The sequence below is a fragment of the Drosophila mojavensis genome, unplaced genomic scaffold (assembly GCF_018153725.1).
Source record: "Drosophila mojavensis isolate 15081-1352.22 unplaced genomic scaffold, ASM1815372v1 contig_231, whole genome shotgun sequence".
NCBI lineage: Eukaryota > Metazoa > Arthropoda > Insecta > Diptera > Drosophilidae > Drosophila > Drosophila mojavensis.
Genome location: NW_025318772.1, coordinates 8175386 through 8199375, shown reverse-complemented (window position 1 = coordinate 8199375; position 23990 = coordinate 8175386). Strand labels below are relative to the sequence as shown.

Genomic DNA, 23990 nt, shown 5'->3' with positions numbered 1-23990 from the left:
ACATTGAACAAAAATTGTCTAAATAGCTTGGCATAATTATTTTTTGTTCTCAATAAAGCTTTAGACAAAAAAAAAAAAAAAAAAAATTAAAGAAATAATATAAAATATAATAAACAAAATTGAAATTCTATAAAGACAATCAGACAGTACTTAATTTACACAGCTCGTCGCCCTGCTCAAGAATATATATACTTTATGGGGCTTGCCACACCTACTTCTGCCCGTTACATACATTTTAACAAAACCAATAAACCCTGAAAATTTATTTTACTTTTACTTTAATTTGCAATATATTTGCTCTATGCTAAATGAGGTAAGAATTTGCCCAACAATTTTCTTTCCAGTGCATGAACAGCATGATTCTCTCTATTTCTATTTCTGCTGTAATTTCAGCAAAAATATATTTACCTAACAAATATGCTCCTAATTATGAATTGTATTTCAGTCAGAGAATGCAGTGAGAGCAGCTTGCTTCAATTTATTAAGCTCATGTCTGAGTAAACTGTTTCCTTCCATTTAACAGGCAATTAAAGACCTGCACAAATATTTAGAAAGTTAAGGTCTTATTGAAACTTATATTGCACACTGGATAGTGACAGTGATTTTCCATGCAATTATTTCTCTGCGTGTATGGCTGTATACTAAACAGCCAGCATATGTAGGGGCGCCCACGCACGCAATCAAGAGGAATTTTCGCGCTTGGACACGAATGCTTGGGCCCGTTTCTGGTCGTTGTTGTCGCTCGTTGACGTTGCAATAAATTTCCACGTATATTTATTATTTTGCGGCACGTCACAGATAATTAAAAATAAATCAATTTTTAATGGCGCTGGCGAGTGCCAGAGCCGCGAAGCCCGCAGAAATGCCTCATGCGTCGGCGATTTGTATTCATATATATATATATACATTTGTATGTGTGTACATATCCAAACAAATTCTTTTTTATTCAAGCTCGGTTATTTGGCTTTGTGTGGGCTGGGAGGCTTAAAGCAATTAGCGCACAAATTAGTCGGCGTCAAAATGTTGCGTGCCGTTGTCGGTGGACCGAAAATTCAATAAGGTGACCGACGAGTCGCTCCAAAATTCAATAACCGAACTCGCCGACTTGCATGCAAAACACGTCAACACAATTGGCAAGTGCCAGACGCGCCTTTACGGCTAAGCAAATCAGTTTATGATTCATAAACAATACTTCATCAAGCTGCCATAGCATACAAAAACGCGCATACCCACCCACCCACACGCACACACACACGAACAGACATACGCACACATATGCGCAACACACATGTTTGCCAAACGGCCAACAATAAAGATCAGCACAAATGCAATACCCAAAAACAATTTCGGGTCTATCCAAAATAGAAAAAAAGAAAGAAAAGAGAGAAGAAGCGTAGACCAAATCGGTTGTTAGCTTTAAGAGTTAACTAGACTAAGACATACTCTGTTACAAAGGTATAACGATCTAATTTACATATGTAGGTGTAGGCTATGCTTGACTGATTTATTGATTGGCAAACTAACAGATGTGTCAATCAATAAATCTAATTCTGATTGAAACAAATTGTAAAACTTGTTTATGCTGGAATGGACAGACGGATGGTCTGATGGATTGGCTGACTGATTGAATAAATGATTGTCTGATTGATTGATGGACAAAATTATACACTGATGGCTTGATCGATTTACTGATTGATTCATTGACTGATTGATTGATTGACAGAATTATGGATTGATGGCTTGTTCGATTACCTGACTAACTAAATTAAATGATTGATTACATAAATGATTGACTGATTGACTGACTGAATCACAGAGCGCTGAAATCATTGCTTGACCGACTGATTAACTGACTGATTAGGTAAATGATTGACAGATTGACCAGCCGACTGATGAACTAGTTGGCTGATTAATAACTTGATTGATTAGTTTAGCGATTGCAAGACTGATAACTTACTGATTGACTGACTGATTCAGTCTGATTAAATGACTGATTAAGATTGAGAGACTGCTTGGTTAAGTGACTCATTGACTTCCCGCAAGACTATTAAATCTAGTGACTGATGGAATTACTGAATTGCCTTAATCTCTGATTGATTGATTGACTGACTGGGTCTAAAACTCTGATTATTTATGTAGCGGAACAACTGATTTTAATTATCATATTTTAAGCAGTAAATGATGCAAATTTTTTACAATGAAGAAGCTTTTAAAAATTCTACAAAACCAAGTTGATAACTGTATGAAATCCTCTATTCCAATTTATCACAGTTTGCAGATCTTTCATAACCTTTTGATTCCGCCCAAATTGCACAGGGTATACAAATTCTCATGCGTCACGTTGTTGCAATCATTAGGCAAAGAAAGAAAGAAAGGCAAACAGATAGGCGTACCGAAAGACTTGATGTGCGTGTGTATGTGTGCGTGTGTGAGTGTGTGTTTGGAATCATCAAATACAATTCTGATGCTCGTACATCTGCCACAGATTGAGCGCGCGTGCAATTGGCAGACGTGGACTGTGGTATATAAATATCTGTGTCTATATACATATGTATTCCTCATAGATGGCCAGATAGAGGGCAAAGGCAACACGAAATTGATGCGGCTAGCAAATCGCCAGCAATTGTCCCGGCCAATTGTTAGAACTTGGCCCACTGTTGCCAACTTTATGACGGACGCGTGCTATCAACATTTTTTTCTCTTTTTCTCTTTTTCGTTTTGCTACTTTTGCCGCTTGATGGCAATCATGATTGAAGGTCGCTGGCGATGCGTCCGAGCGACGACTTCAATTATGCAGTCAACTCTTTGTGGCTGGCTGGTTATTTAAATATTTCGACATGTGGCAGCATGTTTATAGGGCAGCATCAACGTAAATCTAATAATATAAACCCGCATGCAGAAGCCATGTTATTTATACGCACGCATAAATATCAACAACAACAACAGCAGCAACAACAACAACAACAGTAACAACAGCAACATGTCTGACCACAGTTAGCTTCGTAACCGCAGCAAATGGCATAAAAGTCAACATGTTGAACGTTCGCTGGAAAAAATATTGCTTCAGCTATAATGCGACTGAATATGTATGCGAGTGGGTGTGCGAGCGTGTGTGTGTGGGTGTGCGTGTGTATATTTACTGTGTGACTTTTCATATCTCGGTAGGCTATAAAGTATAAATTACGGCAAATATGTTACGTCGCAGCGCCGCCGAGAAAAGACACAAGCAGCAAAAGAAGTTGCAAAGCCGCACGCACAACTAACTAACAACTATTAAGCCTCTGGCAAACGCACACACACACACACACACACACCAAGCCTCTCTCTCTCTCTCACACACACTCGCCAGTTTCTGTCAGTGTAATCAACATGCGTGGCACTGGCCTTTGGTATATGGCTCGTAATACTCTCTCTGCAATTTTACACACAGGCGCCAGGCCATTTTTCCGGTGATTAAGTGTTGATAAGTCTATAAATTAACTAGCAGACAGACTCGCAATGTCTGCATAGGGTGTATACACAAACACACACACACATTGATATCGTTGTAGTAGTTGCTGCGCAAGCATATTAATCATGCTGCAAAGCATTTACGAGTGTGTAGAACAATTGCCTACTTATTGGCGCAGCGACAACATGTGCTCCCTAGCTAATGAGAGGCTGAACAAGTTCCGGGACCAGAAATTCATGGGCACAATATGCTTCAGAATCGATTAAGTACTATATCATCAAGTCGTTGAAATGATATATGATTATCATTAATATTGAATGCGGTCTACAAATAAAATTCTTATGCTTGACAGTTCTAGTTTGAGAGAGCTAAACAAGGAAGGATGTTACTGTTCTTGAAAATACCCGATATTTCAAGCATTTATAGCGAATCAGTTGCGCGGAAATATGGACTATACGAATGGGAGTCTATTTGTTGAATGGCTTTTCTTTCAGATGCACTTTCTTAGCCATTTTTTATAGGTTATCTAATTGAATAAAATTTATTCAAAAGAAAAAATTGAATTAATATTCAGAATTGGTCTGTGTATTCCCGAATCAAATACCATCAATTTCAAATCTTCAGCAACGACTTCTTCTTCACATGCTACAAAGAAAGAACCTTATGAAGGACAGTCGAACAAGGTTATATAGGCCATACCATACCTCCTGCTAGTGCCATTCCTTTTCCCAAACTACTTTTACCCTGAATTGTCTTTCCAGCCCATTCCCTTTCCCACCAATAAACTCCCCAAATCAAATGTTTCATGTCCCTCATAGTAATTGTTTTCATAACGCATATCAATGTCTAATAATAATTTGTTGACATTTCATTATTTATTCAATTTATCAACCTTAGCTGGAATTCCCCGAGTTACCAAAATTAAGTGAGCTGCCAGCGTGTTATAAACGTTCGGCTAGTTCATAAATTTTATATATCATAATAGATGTCCTCAGATATGCCAGCAGAATGCGTTAAATAACCTTTTTAAATATGTATAACGGGATATCTATATATGTATGTGTATAAATGTCATATAAAGGTCAAATGAATAATATAAATCAAAGCTAAATTCAAATTTGTGAAAGTGTTTATATGCATTCGCTATGTGAAAGGAGTATATTAGTTGGTATAGAGGATGTGAACCTCGTGAAATATGTATATACATCGTACTATGGAAAAAGGGTATATTAGCTAGGGTAGGCAGACATCAGAAGTGGGAATGGAAATGAGGAAATTGATTTCTTAGCAGACCTCGGCATTTTTCACGAATATTTTTCAGTTGGTTACGTTTGACTTCCACATTCTTGTCTGTTTTCTTTTATTAAAATTAAGATATGCCTACGATTTGGCAGTCTAACCTAATTTAATATTCACTTAACCTATCTATTTTTAGTTAGGGTCTATGACTTTCCTATGTGTAAAATTCCATTTTCTCAAATAATATAAAATCTAGCTTAGAGAAAGAAGGAAGGAGAGCCCTAAGATTCCTTAAAAAAAATTTACTTTAAAGTATGCCATTGACTTGGGCAAGACCCAAAATGATTATCCAAACTTAACAGTTTCTTAGCATTAGCTTTAAATTATTCTCAATCAAGAGAGCTAGTAAATTCACCTGTAGAAAGTCACAAGTGGCTGAGCGTTGCAGGCAGGGAATCCAATTTAAATGCGGATAAATTAATTGCTTAAACTACGCATACAATTGATTTACACAAATTTACGAAAGACAACATCAACATCAACAAGAAATCTGTTTTAATTGCGGTTAAGCCAAGAGCAAAGACAAGACTCAGACAAGAAGGCGCAAGTTCAAAGCAGTTGCCGCCGGCACTAAATTTGCCTTGGCTTTGATCTGGCCCAGCTGCAAGGCGAGGCGTGGCGAGGCGAGGCGAGGCGAGGCCAACCCAGGCGAGGTAGGCAAGCAGGCAGGCAAAGAACTCAAATAGAGCCGGAATAAAATTAGCATTAAAGACAAGCCAACGCAGCAGCAGCACCAACAACAACAGCAACAACAACAGCTTATAAATTAGCATGTAAATGCTCGACTTATAGATAGTCTATATCCGGTTTAAAAAGGAATTTGTTTAACTATATTATATATGCTGGGATATCTAATAAATTTATTCCCTAAAGAAAGTTTTTTAATTTCTCTCAGATACCCTGCACATGCTTGTAATATGATAAGCTATGTAAGCTGCTCTTATATACTTATACCGATACTTATTATTAAACAATCTCAAGTTTATAAACAGGCTTGACTGGCAAATGCTCCGTATACTAGATTATACTAGCCTATCAGAATATCAGAGAGACAAACTAAGATATAGACTCATATTAATCTCATGGCATTCATGGATATTTTTCATTTATAGCCTCTGAGATTCTTCACCCGATAACAGCATTCCCGTCCATTAATAATTTCCACAGAGTAGTTGACAAGAAATTATTTTAAATTCTTGGCCAAGCCAGCAGGAAGACCACACTTGGAAAAAAAAAAGAAAAAAAGGTAAAACAACAAAGCGACTTTCCAGTTTCAGCCACAAGTTGTCGCTGGGGAAAAGGGTTGCCTACTTTTGAGCGCTGCAGAATTTAATTCACACAAATGGAAACAAAAATGTGCGAGAGAGAGAGAGATAGGGAAAGAGAAGGGAGGAAACCCGGCAAACACGTTTGTTACATTTACGCAACAATCGAGGCAGACACAGAGACACATGAGCAAAACGAGTTGCGGCGCGTGATGAGTGCGAGCGAGATGGCAAATAGTAGATGCTGATCCGCGGCGCGTAGACACATTAAATCAAATTAAAAGTGTGCTAAGTGCTGAGAGTGCGAGGCGTGAAAACCCCAGGTAAATCCCATTTTAAATACTAATAGCAAAGAGAGCCGCACCACCCCACGCCTTTCGAATGCTGTGCGGTTAGGGGCGTGGCTTGGGGAGCTGCGGCTAGCACCTTTGCGCGACTCTGGCACACATTTTGCCAGAGCTTAGCGTCGGCGCTCGTGTAATCTAAGTTTAAGTTGATTGTAGCACACTCAGACAGGCCCGAAAAAAAGCTGTGAACGAATCTGAGCAGCGAAATACAACGAGGCGACTATGAGATACCCTACAAAAAGGGCAGCTCAGTTAAACTAAATTTATAAATATATAAAATAAAGTTTAGATAAATATTAAAACATTTTATGGTACACATTTCATTTCATTCATTTGGAACAGAAATACAAGTGAACGACTGAGCATTACCCTATTTTCACGATTTTTTCTTGATTCATGGCAAAAAAAAACCTCTGAAACTTAAGGCAATAAAAAAAATTTATTGGCATAAACAAATTACCTATTCTGAGTATACCCTGTAATTTAAAATATTCGAGATGACGCTTTACCATGCACCCCCTTATGGCAAAAATTATTAAGCAATCACTGACGACCCATGCTTTATATTGAAGTTTCCATTCAATTTAGCCCATTACAATACCCTGTAAAGAGCGCGGCGTATTATTTGCAATATAATCCACTAAATTGTAACAAAATGAAAGCCACAAAATGGCATTTCATGACTAACCTCAAAGCTCTTACGGCTTGTACTAAATGCATATATATTTCTTTGGGGACTAACGCGGAAAAGAATACCCTTTGTTTGGTTAAGTATACGTGTGTGTGCCTGTGTGCCTGTGTGTGTGTGTGTGTGTGTGTGTGTGTGTGTGTGTGTGTGTGTGTGTGTGTGGCTGACTATACCGGCAGCTCTTTGTGTTAAAGCGAAGACAGTCTGACTCAGTGCTTGCTTCTTTTTTTTTTCGTGGTTGTTGGCCTGTTTGCTCGACTTTATTTTATTTTCTCAATTGCTTTTAGCGTAATTGCTAAAATTCCCACAGGTAGGCCAAATACAGGTAGCGCGCATCGGTAACGCGTTTGCTTTTTTTTTTTCCTTTCTTTTTTTTTAGTATTTTTTTAGGCCTAACCACAGCAATATTTGCCTCTGCTGCCTCTTTCAATTAAGTTGCGCTGCATTTTGATTAGTTTTTAACATTTTGGCCTGCAGCAGCAGCCGAAACTAAACACACACATACACACACACACACAGAGCACATAGAGCTCATGCCTATGCACACTTGAACTCCATCAATCAATTAATCAATAAAAAAAATTTCAATCAACTTCAATTGCTGGCAGTTAGCTAACATAAAGATAAACTGGAGAGTGCAAAAACTACCTCTGCTAAAGGGTATGACTAAGCCAGGACAAACAGCTTCAATTCATTAACTCAAACGTTTTGCCAAAGCTGCAAATTGTAAAACCAGCAAAAGCAACGCCTCGTTACACTGCAAGAATTGGGTACGGAAAATTATATTTCGTGAGATATATGAGGATAAACAAAATTAGTTTGTATATATAATAAAAACAAAGCTCAGTAGGCAATTAGGCGAAAGAGCAAGGCATTTATTATGGCATTATTTAAAAAAATAAAAATCTTAGCACACCCAAATCCACTGGCTACTGACCTGGCAGTAAACAACAGTAGGCGAAGGCTTAAAAGATCTCATCCCTTAGACCACAGACCTTAAATGTTGTTAAGAATTGTAAATATGTAAATACTGGCTTCTAGCCCATAATCTAAGTTAAGGTTTAAGTCAATAATGCGCTAAATAGTCTCAGACAATAAGCTGCAATAAATGAATTTAAAAAAAAAAAAAAAAAAAAAAAAAAAAAAAAAAAAAAAAAAAAAAAAAAATTAAAAACCTATTTATAATACAGATATTTATTTATATTTAATAAATATTAGATGATCATCAAAAATAAAATATACACATATATATAAGTAAATACGTACTTTAATGAAATGTATTTAGAGTCCAATATCTCCAATTTCTGTTCCCGTTTAGAGAGAAGGAAATAAGTAGAAGCTGAAATGAAAGAAAATACAATTTAATATAATTAAATATATACAAATATAATTTCATTGTTAAGTTACATTTAGGCTCACTTTTCATGGCAAGTTCTAGTGTCTGCTTTCTTGCTGTGTATTGCCAAATTGAATAGCTGTACGTATATCGAACTGAAAGGTAAAAGCTGACAGCCAAACGCTTTTCTATCGAGGCATAAAAATTGTTTTGCTCTGCTTTGCTTTGTGCGTACTTTACGATCTGTGCTACGAGCTGCTGTAGCTCACTCTGCCCCTTTCTCTCACACCCTCTCTCTCTCTCTCTCATTCTCACTCTTCCTCTCTTTCTTTCTCTTGTGAAAGTGTCGACGGTTTTCTGTCCGTTTATTTTGATGTGTACGCGCGTGTTAAAATCACTTTTTAAAGCAGATTCTCTCTCTCTCTCTCTCTTCCTCTCTCTTTCTTTTTCTCCTTCTCTCTTTCTGTCATTCAGTTTTTGGGCAGACCAGCAACGACATGGCCAGGCATTGAGGCGTGGGCCATTCAGCCAAACAAACCAAGCGACCAACCAGTTGGACAGACCGACAGACAGCTGAACGGACAGACGAACGGCGAGCACATTTATTTTATTTCAGTTTTGTACTGGCAGTGCATAAAACTGTTTTTAACATGCTGTTTGCTGTTCTTGTTGCTGTTGTTGTTGTTGGCCTTTATTTTTATTTTTTTATGTATAAATACATATATATGTACGCTGCGAGTCCTTTTTATGCCAAATGTAAGCTATCTGCGCAGGCTGGCACAGGCAAATAGCCAGCCAAAGAGACTAGGGCAGACGGCTTGGACAAGGAGATTTAAAGCGTTTCGGTTTACCTGACACCAGCCATACATACATATATACATACATGTATATACGTAAGGATATCTGTGTGTGTGTATTTATTTACGAACATGTGTTTAAATAAAATGTTCTTGCACCAAACGGAACAGGACGAACAGGACATCACCGCACTTTGCGAAATCACAGACGGCAGTTGGGCAGCTGGGTAGCTGGGCAGCAGAGCAACAGCAAAGGGGTAGCAAGGGTATGGCTTAACATGGGGCTTGATTCTAGGGGTAGTTGAGGCTAGCGACTCAACGCAGCTCACATTGATTTCAACAGACAGCGTCTGTAGAAAAATGCGCATAAAAACTGTTCCGGCAAAAAGCTTAAAATTATAAAGGATGCTGAGGAAAAAAATAAATAAAAAAGGAGTCAACAAACAAACAAACAGAAGAACCAACAGAAAATATCGAAGATAGAAGAAGACGACAGCTGAATGCACTCTCTCTCACACAAAACAACGTTGGGCATAAATCATAATTTCAAATTTCAAATTTGTATAATATATAATAATAATTAAGTGAATAAAAAATAAATAAATAAAAAATTCAAAAATATATTTAAAAAAATATATATATAATAAAATATACAAATATAAATTAACTTAATGTTAAAAACATGAAAATTAAAAAAAAAAAATAAATAAAAAATAAAATAAAAAAAAAAATAAATAAAACACAAAATTAAAATACAAAAAAATTTTGATATTATTTTTTATAGTAAAGTTTAATCCTTAATTATTGAATAAACGAGGAAATATTTGTATATTTATATTAAATATATTTTAAATTAATTATTGTTTTATATATTTATGTATTTACCAGCAATTGCTAATAATTGTAAGCCAACTGCTTTCAACCATATTAAAACATAGAAAATATGTTATGAATTTTACAAAATTAAGTTTCATCAATATGCAAATATGCATATCCATGGCAACTTGCGCCAGAAACCTAATGGACTTTGCTGTATGAAAAAAAAAAAAAAAAAGTCACTTCAAAGGCCGAAATTACTAGGTAAGTTACATAAAATGCTTTTTGCATTCAGCGCAAATGGCAGAGCTTTGCATTTTATTTACATGGAGGGTACAACGAATCTAAGCGACAAAAAAAAAAAAAAACAAGTAAGAAAGCTCTAGTCGAGACTACTCGACTACGAGATCCCCTGAACCCTTGGAGTAATAGCTATTTCAATAATTTTTCGCGTCTTTCAGCTTACACAAGAAACACGCACACACACACACACGCACGCACGACACACAGGCATACATACACACACATACATACACACATACACACACACAGACACACACACACACACACACACAAACAAACAATTACATACATATACACACACAGGCATAAACACGCATGGGCGGCAGTGAGCGCTTACTATCGGAACTTAATTGCTTAATAACTTTTTTGTGGACGTACGATCTTCATGAAACTTTCAGATTATGATTATGACATGGATATGCATGTAGTTGCCAAAGCACAAGTCTCTAGTATTTGAAATACGCTTTTTACAAAAGTGAGGGGTGAGGGGGGTGAATTTAAGGGTGGGGGGTAAATTTTAACAAAAACCGAAATTGTATAAATTGCATATAGGCATACATTAAAAATTTGGAGACTCTAGCAATAAAGGTGTAGAAGATATAATGTTATAACTGGTTTTCGATAAGGTTTTTTATCGATAAAAAAGATCGGGATGAGTTATCGATTTTTAATGATAAACTTGATATGCGCGCTGTAATTACGAACATTTAAAAAAAAATTTGAAGTCTCTAGCTCTTATATCTTCTGAAATCGACGCGTTCATACATACGGACAGACGGACAGACGGACAGACGGACGGACGGACAGACGGACAGACGGACAGACAGACGGACAGGGCCAAATCAACTCAGCTCGTCGCCCTGATCAAGAATATATATACTTTGTGGGGTCTGCCACGCCTCCTTCTGCCTGTTACATACATTTCAACAAAACCATTATACCCTGATTTCCCATTGAAAATGGGTTCAGGGTATAAAAAGAGAGAGAATAAAAAAGGAAGAAGCATTAAGGAATTGCATAGCAATTGAAAAGCGGCCACAAGCAAAGCTGTGCGTGCAGAGAGAGGGGCTGTTGGAGTGAGAGAGAGGGGGGAGTGGCATGTCATACATTTAATTAAAATCGAGTGCAGCTTTGATGTCAACCGCTGTCCACAATCTGAGCAATGAATGCAGATAGATAGATATAAATTCGACAGAGCCGGTCGGCCACCGCGAATCCGACATTGATTTATGTCACGGCTATAATGAAAAAGTGGTGGCTGGAGTAAGTGGGTGGGCGTGGCCGTCGTATCAGCCAACTGGCAGGTAACAGCGTGGGCCGGAGTTAAGTTCGATTAAGCTAAGCGAATATAAATTACACAATATTACGGCTAAATGCCGACCAAAAGTGTGTGCGCCACAAATTGTAGCAAGAGGAAGATACACAGACACACACACACACACCCATTAACACCCACTCGCAAACACACACACACAATCACTAAGTTGTTTCGTGATTCTCAAGAGGGAGAGAGAGAGAGAACCGCGCGCAAAAGTTGTGTTGCCGTAATCAATCATCAATTACGATTAAATCCATCAGGAATTATGCGTTAAATTGATTGAAAGTCAGTTCGCACATTTTAGCCCAAAACGCGTCCGCCTTGAATTATGGCACCAAATCAATTTCAAGCACAAAATCAATAAAACTGTTGCACGAACAGCGTCGGGAAAGGGATTCAGCCTGTGCCTGTGCCTGTGCCCAGGCTGAGCATTAGTCAAAGTCAGGCAATCGGTTGAACGCGGCGCCATGCTAATGCCAGCGACCTGTACTTAAACCCTCCGAAAGCGGCTCAATACACAGCCCACACACACACACACACACACACACACATAAAGTTGAAGGGCCAAGCACCGTATCCAATGGCTCCTGGAGCCGCTGCCTGATTCAACCAAGTTTCCATTTGCACAAACGACTTTCGGACTCGGTCTCGGACTCAACTCAACTCAGCTCGACCCGAGTCGAGTCGATATTTACGCCGCTTGCTAAGAAATACAAATATTTTCTAAAGCTCTGAGGCAAATTGCAATAAGAGAGAAAATGGAATGCAAAAAAAAAAAGTCGACTTCAGATAGGCGAATATTTGATGCGCTAACTGTAATTTGGAGTATGAAGGTTATGTAGATATAAAGGTTTTAATTATGTATATACATTTATAAATAATCTAATCTGATCGATATATCAAATTAAACTCATGTTTTTTTTATCAATTTTAAATTATTAAATTACAATTATTTCACAATACTACAGAAATGTAAGTGAAATTTATTTTCAATCGATGTTTTATATATATTAAAAAATTAATTCGTGAGAAATAATTTGTTTTTTGCATTCCTAATATCTGGAAAAACTAACTAAACACAAATATTTCATAATACAATTTTTATAGCTTTACTAAAAGTTCACACTTTACACAAAATTTAATAAATCACAGTTCAAATTTTCCGCTAAAATTTTAGCTATGTATGTCACTCCCAGATATCTTTAGTTAGGCCTTACACATTCTGTGGCAAAAACTAAAGCAGCCTAGTTTTTTTCGAGTGTATAACAACTACAAATAGCAATTTTTATCCAGCAGCTAACTTAGTCCTACCTCTTGCTCACCCTTCGACTACTTTTTCTGCTGCTCTCTCCAGCCATTCCCGTTCGCTTGGCTTGCACAGCTCGTCCAGAGCTTCAATTGACTGCAATAATTCTAAGAATAGTGTAAAGTGCAAGTGCGAAGTCTGCTGCTGCTGCTGCTGCTGGCGCTGCCTGCTGTCTGTCCATCTGTGCGTCTGTCCTTCGTTTCGACTGTCCGCTGGCTATAGCGTGAAGCCTCCTTGCCGCTGCCACTGCCGTCCGGCCATCTGTCTGTCAGGCTGGCAAGTAATTTATTTATCAAGTTTCAAGCTGCAGCTTGAAAACTTAATACCAGAACCAAATTGAATGCAATGCCGAGGCAGGTCTTAAGATAGCAGCAGCAGTAGCAGCAGCGACAGCAGCAGGCAACGGTAAATGCAACTAGCACCAGACCCTAGCAAATAAGCACAAGGCTCAAGGATATATGGCTAAGGTAACTGCAATCAAGCCCGGGCGATCGGCTTTGGTTTCAAATCTAACAAAGCTGTGATTAGGCGCAGTTTTTTCTATAAAGAATTTCAGATTTTTGCCAGTCAAATAAAAGCAAATACAAAATTTGCTCAACATTTTTTGTTAAAGAAATATTGTAATATGCTGGGAAAAAATATATCTACACTTATTTTATATTTATATATATACACATATATGAAAATTTTTTTTTCGCTTTGTTTTTGTTTACGAAACTTTTTTGCTCGCCTGAGCTTCCAGTTGTATGTCTGAATGTGTGTGTGTACATAAGATTGGATTGTCTTATAAGCAGTAAATAATTTATAAGCCTTTTGTTTTGGAGCAAATATAAGCACAAAAGTTGAGCCAGGTGTGCCAGGTGCGACAGTTGATCAGATACCATGAAAAGTACATTTTGTTGCAAATTCAGGTTGTTTTCCTTTTTATTTTCCCTTTTGCATCTCTTAAAGAAAAGAGCTTAATGTATTTTAAAAAATTGCTGCTTACTTTCACGAAAGTTTTAAAAGACGAGAAAAATTATGTTATTTATTTATTATTTAATTAATTTATATTATATTATTATTAGCTCGTATTTTACTTTAAGATTTGTCACGTATTTGGCTTAAATTTTTTTTTTTTTTTTTTTTTTTAATTTTACAATGATTATTTTATTTAATTTAAGATAATTTTGTGCTTGTTAAATTAAGAAAGTTAAAACATTGTATTTCAATTCATTTTAATTTTTTAGAAAATATTTAAAATATACAATTTTGTTTTATTTAATTTTCGATCATATTTTATATTATACGTTTTAATTAATATTGTTTTTTCTAGAATTTATTTAAATTACTTATCAAATGAGTTGCTTTAAGCATAATCGTACAAAAGGCTGTCTATAAAACTCATTTTAAGGTTGAATATCTTTTAAAGTTTATAAGCCATGATGAAAGAAAGCTTTTGTATTTTAACACCAAAGCAACTGACATGCATAAATGGAAAACATTTATGTATATACATACACATATATATAATTATATCTATGTTTATACATATATAATATATTATAAATATATGCTGCTATGATTGCATATCAAGCGACGCTTTAACCGCAAAATGCAATTTCGCAGCGATTATGCAAAAGAGAGAGTGAAAGAGAGAGTGGGAGAGTGAGTGAGGTAGTTGCTGTTGCAATATCTTGCCAACACACAAGTAGCAGCTCACGCGTGAAGCTGACAAGGCTTTGGCAGCAGCCAGGACAAAGGATACTCACACACAAACACACACACGCACACACACACGAGCTTACATTTATGCAAAATATTGTAAAATCTTTTCATGCAGCAACTGAACAACTTTGTCGATGCCACCTTTATTTTTGTCGCTGCGCTGCGGAATTTAATTGCCTGGCGACAACAGACAACGGCGAGCTCACAGTCAATGCCAGGCATTCATTCTGTTGCTGTTATTCATTCATTCACTGAATCATTGATTCATTTCCATTTCTAGCGGGCAAGCACAAGGGCTTATGAATGCCAGATTTGAGTGGTCTAATCGAAAACAACAAATTGAATATAAATAATTGATGCGCACTAGCTGAAGTAATAGCAGAGCAGCAGCAGAAATAACAACAACAAAAGTGTGACAATAATAGTTGCACTCTGTATGTGTGTGTGTGTGTGTGCCTGAGTGAGCGTGTGTGAGCAACCGCTCACTGATTGATATGTACTTTTTCTGCTGCTGTTGCTCGCTTGCTTTTGAGTTTTCAAGGTTGTTGCAGCTGCAGCAGCAAAGTACAAAACAACAAAAAAGCATTGCCTACTTTTGAGGGCACAAGCTCAATTAAAATTTTACGCCCTTTTGCATTTGCACATGCACACACACACACACATAAAACATATACATATATATATATATACATATATGCATATGTGTGTGTGCACTTAGAGGCTGACTAGCACTTAACAAGCAGTTGTTGTTGCCGGCGGCTGCCAGGCTCGAGTTGAGCTCTGCCTGCTGCTTTTGTTGAACAACTTTAAGCGATTAAGTGCCTTGGCCTGGGGCCATAAGTGTGCATGTGTGTATATGTGTGCTGTGTGCTTTCTGTGTGTATTGCGGTGTCCGTTGCATGTGCGGCAAAGCAGATTTAATGAAACGGAACCTATTGCATAATTGAGTTAATGCTGCCAAAGAAAACCTTAGCTAAAGCTTAAATGCTCCTAAGTTAAGTTGAGCGAAAGTCTTTAATTAAAATATGTATGTAACTAAATTAAACTCGTTATTCTGCTGCATAGCACAGCAAGCTAGCACTATTTAGTCTCCAGTTATATACCTCTTAACAACCGACTCGCTTATATGATATTTTTATTATAAATAAATTTATATGAGCATCTCTTATATGTTCTCCTTTGTTGAATTCCTAGAAGAAAATCTCTGGAATTCGTGAGAATTAAATGAAGCATCAAAACAGTTTTACAGTTATTTTACGCTCACCTAATTTTACCTTAGTCATCCTCAGTTGCACAAGCTACATATTTATGAAATAGAATTATTGATCAGATGAAAAGTGTTTATTGGTTTGCTACCCTTTGCCAAATATGTACACCGTATAACAGATGCCATAAACAGTATATCGCATATCACATATCACATATCGTATATTGAATATTGTATATTGAATATCTATATCGTATATCGTAAGTCAAATATCATATATGTTTATGTATGGAATATTATATATCGTATATCAGATATCTTAAATCGAATATCGTATATCGTACACAGTATATTGTATATCGTATATACATATATCAGGCATGCATATATGCATGCCGTATATCCTAAATTCAAAATTGTGAATCGTATGCAAATAGAATCATCTACAAAATTGTATACAGGATATTGTATATCGTATACATATATGCATGCCGTGTATCGTAAATCGTAATATCTATATCGTGAATTAAATACAAATCGAATATCGTCTAGCGAATACAGTATATTTTATATCGTATAAAAATATACATGCCTATATCTTAAATCGTAAATTATCGTACGGTAGTTAGGATATGGTATACGGTATATCGTATATATATTGTAAGCCGATCACCATATATTATATATCGTATATCATATACCGTATACTGACTATCGTTTATCGTATACCGTTTATCGTATGCCGCATACCGTATTCTATTGTATATTGTATGCAAAAAAAAGCTGCAGCCCCGCATTTTTCACACTTTAAGGTCAAATATTTTAAAGGCTTTTTCAGTTTACACAATGGTGTAGTTATAAATGTATTGCAGATTATAATGGCTATATGTAGAGATTGCTTTTGAGTAAAAGTGGCATATATAGATAAATTTGGGATATCTAGCAAAAAAAACTCTTAAATGCCGCATGCTTAAAACAGTGTCAGCAACTGTTATTACATTTTTTATTTATTTCCCTTTTCTAGCTGCTTTGTTGTGCCTGATGGGTATACGAGTGTGTGTGTCTCTCTCTGTGTGTGTGTATGTGTGTTTGTGTTATGCTCGCCCGCATGTGCAATTTATTTTTTATTAGCGCTTTTGTTGCCGCTTTTCCACGCAAAAAACAAACAAAATCAGCATGCAAAATATGTTGCATATTTTACAGAGTGCCAAAAACAATTGTAACAGCAGCAGCAGCAGCAACAACAATCGTTGCAACAATGGCAATAACTAAAAGGCGCAAAATGAAATATGCAACAAAACAGCGTAAAACATGAAAATAAATTTAAAAAAAAAAATTTCGTTCGCCTTTTCAAAAACAATATATGTTAAAAACAAAAGAAAAGAAAACAGAATATTTTAAAATATACTCGGTTAACAAATTGCAGCAGATATTAGAAGCGAAGTCTAATGCAACAGCTACAGAGGACGAGAGAAAAACGAGTAGACAGAGACAGACGAAGAGCGGGCCAACTGAAGTGAGAGCGAGCGAGAGAGTGAGCGAAGAGAGAAAGAGAGGGAAACAGAGTTGGACAGCCAAAGACAGCCAGACAATAGTCGCGTATTTCTGACAACGAATTAAACAAAATCTACACACACATACACAATCACAGATACATATATGTATATGTCTGTATATGTGTATACATATGCTTATATATACATATGTCTGCCACTCTGCTTACTGCAAATGCAATGAAGCGCAACTAAAGCCAACAAAAGATAGAAAAACAAGCTGAAGAAGAAAATCAAGTTCCAAGGCAGCATTACCTTAGTAGATATCCTGTAAGGCCATAATAATACGGACTTGGATTTTTATTTTTATTTATTTATTTATTTTTTTTTTTTTTGCTTTTAATGTGAAAATAGTATAAGACTTTACTGTACAAAAAAAATAAAATAAAATAAAATAAATAAAATAAAAATAAAGCAGTTTATGATTTTTGCTTTAAGAAAACTTAAACAGAATCTTAAAAGATATATTCACTTAAATATATATAAATAAATCATACTTCAAACTTTACATACTTATATCAGAAAACATAACAATTATTACCATAAATCTTACATGCAAGACTAATACATTTTATTTACTTGTATTATTCAAACTATAACACCATCATACATAAATTGTAATACGTCAGTAATTTTGGCTTCTCAACAACTTAAGAAATTGTTGAGCTACAAGTTTTAGCTTGCGGTAAGATATTTCGCACAAAGTTCATAGTTTCGCTCTTAATTAATTGCAAAATGTTACAGACTTCAACTTTAAACTTTAATTACAAGCGAGCTGTGAGCAATAGACGCATTCAAGGCGCTGCAAATTCCAGAACTACTGCATTTTGTAGGGTATCCAGGGCAAGGACACTCGCAATGTGCATCGATTTTGTACAGTGCCGAAAGGAAGATGTTGTTGATGATGTGCGCTAGCCAAAGAAACTGTAAATTTGTAGATATGTGTGTGTTTGTGTGTGTGTGTGTGAGTGTATAAGTGAATGTGTTTATAGTGCAGCAAAACGTAGTGGAGCGTATTGCCGTATTGCAAAGAGGTTGGCCGCCCCACTGCTGGAGCTTTCATATTTCCGGCTGCCTCCCGAGCTGGGACAATTTTTAAAAATTCAATTTTGTTCAACATCGAAGCGATTGACTGTGTGTGTCTGTGTGTGTATAAGTTGTCTAATATGGAAGATGCAACTACGAAAATTGCCTTTTTGCAACGCTTGCTTGTAAAGGGTTCAAGAGACACGACATAAAACAAAAATAAACCCAAGAAAATATTTACTTTATACACAAATATAGTATAAATATATACTCTATATAGATATTCTACATATATATAATATATATAAACCAATTGAATTCAATGACGGAGCCTAAGTGCAGAGCCTTTAAAGCTCGGAAAAATTGTGCGGCGAATGCAATTCAAAGGCGATGAAAATTTTTGGCTTGAGCTGGGCAAACTATGAAGCATAGCTCACACACACACACACAATCACACACTCGGACAGATTCATCCTGTCACGCCCCTTGATGCTCGCCCACACAAGAGGAAGGGAACAATAAAGATGCGCAGCTGTGTTGATTTCTAATCCTTAATATCAAAATCTATACAATCAATTTGTGAGCCACGAAACATGGGGCGAGGCTGTGAGTGTGGGTAGGCGGGGCAGGGTTCAGGAGTAAGGGGCTGGACACGGCACGTGACAACGCATTATTATGGCGTACGCTGACAATGGCAAGCACTGTGCACACTACGAAAAGGGAAAAAAAAGTCTACAGGATATCGCACCTCTATATATGGCATTCAATTTTCTGCATAGATAAGTCTGACACATGGCAAACTGCAGCGGCAAATAAAATGAAAGTCACCTTTTGGGCCACTCTCATACATCATTGTGAGCGAGTGTGCGTGCGTGAGTATGTGTAGGTCTGTGTGTGTGCGCCGTCATATCAAATGAAATGCATAGTCATCCAAACAGAATGAGTCCCAACAAACAGCATACAGAATCCAGTTAACAACAACCCAAAAGGCAAATGCTACACTGACAGAAATGAATGCAAAGAAGGTAATATTGAAATAATCGAATTTAATCAAATTAATAATTAATTTGGTATTCAGAAGAAAATATTGTTGAGAGGTTTATATTGAAATAATTGAATCCAATAAAATTAATAATAATTAATTTAGTAAATATATTTAGATACATTGTTATAAATATATATTAACTTAACTTATACAGAATCACAAAGCTTTCAATATTCAATAACTTCATTTCAATTAAATTCATTTAAAATGAATCGAAATTCATTAAACATTTCAACAACAATTTCCACCTCTAGCCAAACCTTGTAGTTTGCCTAATTCAAACTCAGTAGTTCGTACTCTTTTCTCCCAGTGTTGTTGGGTCCAAGTTGAGCCGGCGGGCAGCTAAACAAATAACGCAGTATTTTTGACATCAACGCCATGTCCTGACTGTAATCTGTGTAGACACACATACACACACACACACACATACAGGCAGAGAGAAAGGGCGACGCATATGCTAAGAGAGCTCGTCCAGCTGGCGACTGATGTATGGGCCAGCTCAAATAGTCGGGGGCTTGGCTAGCAAAATGAGCGTACAAAACGCTTGGCCATATGTCAGAGACACGGCAGGACGCACAAATAACGTGAATTGCAGCTAGCCAAATGACGAGAACGGCGATACAGGGTATCGATACAGGGTATCGCTATTCGAACATATTCGCTGCGCTTTCACCAACGGCAATTTAAATATGAAGACACGCAACGGCATTTGGGGCCAGATTTAACGATTCGGCGAGTGAACGTTAAAAAGGATTTACGCCATGTCTGAAGAAAGGAAGCGGCAGATAATGTCAATATTAGTCGCCTGCATAATGTACAATAAATGGCAAAATAATACAAAAGGGAAGCCGAACCAACGAACGAACGAACGCGCGCACGCAGTTAAAGACCAGAAAGAGGAATCCAAAGGCAGGCAAAGGACAATGGCAAAAGAAATCAATAGCATTCAAGCCAAAAGGCAAGCAGCACAATGAGAAGCGTATCCTCACACACACACACGCATACGCACACATACATAGAGAAGCTGCTCCTTATAAAGTGTAAAGCGAAATATTTCGACATTAAGCCGGATGTCAAATAAAATATAAATTTGTCAGTTATGGCTTCTACACAGCCTCAGCTGTGCACGTGTTTGTGTATGTGTGTGTGTGTGCGTGCGTGTGCCTGATTGCGTTGTATTCGTGATTATGTGTATTCAAAAATAACCTGCGAGTCAATGCCATGCCAGCAGTTACAGTCCGCCGATCGCTGCAGCAATAACTTGGCAGATTTCCCTTTAACGTTTCGTAATGAAAAATTTCAAGCAATTCCGCTGAAATGTATGATGAAAGAACCTGACTGATATGATGAAATGTTATACCTGAAGAATTTAGCTTTTTTAAGAATATAAATGGAAAAATAATTAATAAATTTTCGCTTGATTGAGAGATTAAAAGGCTGACAAAATATTTGACTGACTTGTATATAAAGTATATAATAGAGTATATTGAATATATGTATGTCTGATTGACTGAGTTTTAAATATAAAGTAAGTATATATAGTAGAGAGTAAGTAAGATTGACTCACAATTCATATGACGATTGAAAAGCTGACTGATTGAAGCTAGCTTATATCTCAGGTATGGCGGAAATAAACATTTTAGGCATTCAAATGCCAAATGATTGAAATACAGTAGAATCCGATTAGGATGACGCTCAAGGGATTGTCGTTATAGTCGGAAGTCGCTATAGACATATAAGTTTGTCTATGGCTAAAAATTTCGTCGCTATAACCGTACGGACGCTATAAGCGGAGTCGTTATATCTAGATTCTACTGTATTCATATTTTGATTGATGGACTGACAGATTGAGGAATCTTAACTGCCCGATTTAGAAACTAAGTAAATGACTGAATGATTGATAGGCATGACTAATATGAATATTACAATATCTTTCGACATTGAACACAATAGATTCAAAGAAATTGATTAAGATTGACAGATTGATAGCATAAAGAGCTGAGCGATTGACTCAATGAGAGATTGATTGAATCAGGAATTAAAGTATGGCAGATTTGGCTCACGCCAAATTAGCATAAATAAATGCATGAAGTATTGATTGATTGAATGACAGCATGACTGATGAATTTACCATTAAATAAATGATCTAGGTACAATGATTTCCATTCAAATTGTGTTCTGCCCAACACGACTTCAATATGGAAATTAGAGTTTATATTTTGGCTTTACTTTTGACATACAGAGGAGCCACGAAAGCCACGAAATAATGAAATGTCATATGTTTCACTCTGCTTAGGCTCTGCCCTGCTCACTCGCAATTTGCGAGAAAATCAATATACCCTCATCAACGGCGTATGACAAAGCGCATTTTTTCGGACACATATTAATCAGTTTTATTTAGCTGCCGCTCATTGTGTTTTATGAAAATTAAAAAGGCAACGCCGCAAAGCAGCAGCAGAAGCAGAAGCGAGGGCATTACATTTAAAAATGTAACAAAATGTGCGCACATCATAAATTTCGGTAAAAGCGCAATAAATAAAATGAAATAATAACATTTTTATTGCACTCCACGACTCGAATGTGAGGTGTACGCGTCGAGCCTTCAATACTTTCTTTCCAATGGCAGAAGTTTCCATTCCATTTCGGGGCTGCTTTAATGGATGCCATCATAAATTATTAGATTGCTATTTGGTTTTTGGCCCGTTCCCTTTTATATGCATGCAGGTTTTCCTTTTCTTTTTATTGTTTCACTCACGATTGAGCAGCAGGGTGAGCGAGCCAAAGGAGCCTAAACGCAATTATTATTACTTTTAAAGCATTTCTCTTTCGGCTCCTTTTATATGCGCACTTATTTCCCGGCCACACGATTTTGCTATTAACAAGCCCGGCAATCCAACAAAACCGAGTCCCATTGCCGAGCTTTGCATTTCCCTCTTCCATTTTCACTTTTTCTTTTTTTTTTTTTTTTTTTTGGTCTCTCTGTTATGATTTTTATGAATATTACATAGAGACGACACCCAGCTGCCAGGTGGTGACGGTGGTGGCACGTGCTGCTCCTGCTGCTGCTGCTGCTGCTGCTACTGCTGCTAGGGGCAGCTTTAACCGCAGCTGAAGTCGCCAAACACCTGAACGGCTGCTGGCTCAGCATGTTTTTGGCTGGCCACGGACTTGGGCGGAAATTGTTAAAACTGTAATTGCTAAACGAATTTTAATGAGCTCATTAATTTGATAAAGGGATTTACAGCGTGTTCGCGGTTCTCTGACCAAATGTTCGCGCTGCAGTCTCCCGTCTTCTGTCTCCCGTTTCCTGTCCGTTGCCTGTTGGCAGCGGTCGCATTAATTAAAATTTGCTTTCAAATAATTTTCAAGCAGCCGCTGGTGCCAGCTGCTCGGCTGGTTAATCAAATTGTTCGAAGCTTTTCACAGTTGCTCCCACAACGAGCAACAAGCAGCAACAACAGCAACAACTACAACAGCAACAACAAACATGATAACACGGAAAGCGGATTGCAAAACACAACAAACCATGGAGCATAAAAAACGGTGTGTGCGCGTGCAAAAAAATATGCGCAAAATTAAATAAACGAAGCGAAAGAGATATGCAACAGGATGCAGGAAGCGGACTGAACTGACTGGTCACACTCACAGCCAGGCGGCAGGCAGTTGCAGATACGGTCACACTGATATGCCAGCACATAAACAATGAACATAACAAAAAACACACACTCACACACGCACACACACACACACACACACTGGGGCAAACACACTCGTCTGTAAACTGAGCATGATACCACAAGTTTTTCCCCTTTCCACTTTTGTTGCCATTTGCCATTTTTCCCCCGTTTTGCCATGGAGCTCTGACAGACACGTTTACATTTCGAGTGGCCTCTCGAACTCGACACGAACTTCGTTCTGCTTTTTTTTTTTTTTTTTTTGTTTTTTTTTTTTTTTTTTCTGATTCGTTGTTTTTTAGCTCAGTTCATCACGTGTTGGACAGTTGGCAAGGAGTAAACAAAAAAAGTAAAAACAATGGGAATAAATCGCTTTTGCAGCAAGACAATCAAATGTCAGCTAGCATTTCGGCAATTCAGCTTGTTGTTGTTCGTGCCGCTTGCCATGCCCTTTGCAACTGTAAACGCGTTGATAAGCGCACAAAAAGCTAATTGGATTTCACTGAGCCGCAGGCTCAGTTCTGTTCTGCTATATCTCTCTATATATGTGTATATATATATATATATATATACATAGCATGCACTCATGTGGCAGAGATTGTAGCGCCAAGGGGCTTAGGCAATCAGCACATCATTTTACACAATTTCTAAAGAAATAAATATGGAGTGTGCTTAAAATAAGACGAGCAAAACTCCCACGGAGTTTATGCAGCTATAAATACATATACATATATATTGAGTTATATTAATATTTAAATGAGCAATTAAAGTATGTCTTAAAGAGACTCACGAGCACTTCAAAGACATTTAAAAATAGATTAGGACGGAAGTAAAGACTGAACAGGAAATTTC

General features: G+C 37.0%; 1 protein-coding gene across 3 annotated transcripts in view; it reads right to left on the bottom strand.

The window, feature by feature from the left end:
- LOC6575325 (lachesin) overlaps positions 1–23990 on the bottom strand; it is a 148075-nt gene that overhangs the window by 104833 nt on the left and 19252 nt on the right. For all 3 annotated transcript variants that reach the window (XM_015167921.3, XM_044007933.1, XM_044007932.1), the window contains exon 2: positions 8317–8389. The gene's annotated coding sequence lies outside the window, so the exon portion shown is untranslated. The remainder of the gene's footprint in view (positions 1–8316; positions 8390–23990) is intronic.